This window comes from Elephantulus edwardii, unplaced genomic scaffold (assembly GCF_000299155.1).
Source record: "Elephantulus edwardii isolate Elephantulus edwardi_28Jun2011 unplaced genomic scaffold, EleEdw1.0 scaffold00004, whole genome shotgun sequence".
NCBI classification, from domain to species: domain Eukaryota; kingdom Metazoa; phylum Chordata; class Mammalia; order Macroscelidea; family Macroscelididae; genus Elephantulus; species Elephantulus edwardii.
In genome coordinates, this window is record NW_006399754.1 from 31,218,952 (window position 1) to 31,220,943 (window position 1,992).

Here is a 1,992-nt window from a genome sequence, read left to right on the forward strand (position 1 = left end):
GAGATCAGAGGATGTATTGTACTGGGAAAGTCTGCAGTCAATGACCTTTCCAAATTACTGAGGAGCAATAATGCCAATATAAAGATTAAGGTGTGCCCGATTCCGGCCATGGCCTTTTCAATCACTTAGAACATATCTGAGACCTAGACAATGAATAAAGATGACAGAAGAAGAACTAATGCCATTGAACAGTGGGGTTGGATAATATAATTAGCAGGAAATAAAGATAAAATACCTTTCAATTTCAGAACATGATGATGTTTTAATTGTTACAATATTTGGCATGCCAATGCGGACAGAGAGTGGGGTGGAGCTCCCCAATTAAAACAAGCTTGGAAGGAGGAGTGGCATCCACTTCCATAATAGCTTGTATCTTGAAACCCTGTGAAACTCGAGAGAGGATGAAAGGCACCCAAGCGTTGAGGACTCTCCTTCGTAGTGTCGGTATGAGTCTCCTGCAACTTGATGGCACTTGACAACAACAACATCTGATAGATTGTCAGAACATGTAAACATATCTGGGAGAAAGTGCAGACATAGTGCTCATAGGAGACAAAGTTAATAAAGCTTCATGTGACATATTTTGAGCATATTTCTAAGGGAAGCTATTCCTTCAAGGGAGACATCGTGCTTGGAAGAGTGAAGGGTTGACCAAAGAGAGGAAGACTCTCCATCAGACGGATTGACAAAGTGACTGTTGCAATAGTGTTACTTGTGCTAGGAAGTGTGAGGATGGTACAGGATAGGACAGAATTCAAATCTGTTGTTCATAGAGTCGCTGTGAGTCTTATCACCTAACAAAAACAATTAGTATCCTCAGTACTTCGTAAAATGGCTAACAATAATTAGACAATGATAATGTGTTTATAAAGTATACGCTGTTATAGTGACTAACCTTTCCAAGCTTGATGCTCCTCTGCAAGAAATAGCCTCTCCTAGCAACATGTCTGAAGTCTGTGAAACAAAACTTCATTATCTTTGCCTCCAAGAAGCACTGTGGCTGCACCCTCTTCAAGACATATCTGTTTGTTCTGATGGCCATCCATGGGATGTTCTGTGCTCCTCTCCAACACCACAGCTCAAAGGCATCAATTCTTCTCCTTAGTCATTATCGAGTTCTCAGCAGCATATAAAATGAAATCATTCATCTCTCTCTTTCTTGAACAGAGAAGAATGAATAAAATACAAAAACTTCTAGACCAAGAAAATCAATGAATTGCTTGAAATTGTGTTTGGATCAGACTACTGACTTCTCTGGGGAAAAAAAAATTGCAAGGCCACATAGAGTGGTAGAAAATATAGAAGAAAACTAGGTATTGTCAAAAGCCCACTGATGTTACTGGTGTGAGAGAGATTAATGGAATCCCCATTGGGCTACCATCAGACCTAGAACTGAAGTCATCCTCATGATTCACAATATACTCCTAAGAACCAGATCAGACCAAAGGGATAGCACTGGCCAAGGATGAAGCTCAGAAGACAGAACGTGAAAAGAAAGATGGAGGAATAGAAGCAGCAAACATTCAAAGGGGTTAGAAAAGTGCTTCTACAACGTGGGGGGTTCTAATCAGCCTCAGGAAACAAGAATTTTTGAATGGAAAGTCAACTTACTCTTTAAAGTTTGACTTAAATCACAATAAAAAGTTTAAAAGAAAACAAAACTTAATGCATAAGAATTAGATAAAGGGATAAGGAATAAGGCTTTATCCCTATTTTACAGATGAGAAATTGAGAATTGGAAGCAAGGCACAAAATAGCTACACAAAAGAGGCATGTTATTGTTGTTGTTGTTGTTGTTGTTGTTATGTGCCGTTGAGTCAATTGTGACTCATAGCGACCCTATGTACAACAGCCCTAAATTCCGCTCTGTCCTGTGCCAATCGCACTGTCTCTGACACTCCCATCTCAATTATCCCAGTCACTGAATCAATCCACCTCATAGAAGACCTTCCTCTCCTGCGCCGTCCCTCCACCCTCCCAAGCATGATGTCC